A 334-nucleotide genomic window follows, 5' to 3' on the forward strand; every position below is an offset into this window, starting at 1 on the left:
TCATGGTACAACCCACAATATCCTCCTCAACACATCCATAGCCCAAAGTTCATAATGCAAAGTTAATGAAGAGCATCTCTGCATCATTCCAAAAGCTAAGCATAATAAAGGTATGCTCAGCAAGTGATCATTAAATGATCCTCCATGAATCCATCTATAACAAGACGTAATTCGCTTCATAACAAACATAAGAAGAATCATCAATGATCAATATATCCTAACTCAAATCCAACAAAGATTCAATCATTTCAATATTGATCATTAACTCTTCCTCTTGTAGAGTTAGTATAGTCCACGACTAAATCACTTTTCAAGGAAAAGTTCAAAACTCAAC

This window comes from Selaginella moellendorffii, unplaced genomic scaffold (assembly GCF_000143415.4).
Source record: "Selaginella moellendorffii unplaced genomic scaffold, v1.0 SELMOscaffold_69, whole genome shotgun sequence".
NCBI lineage: Eukaryota > Viridiplantae > Streptophyta > Lycopodiopsida > Selaginellales > Selaginellaceae > Selaginella > Selaginella moellendorffii.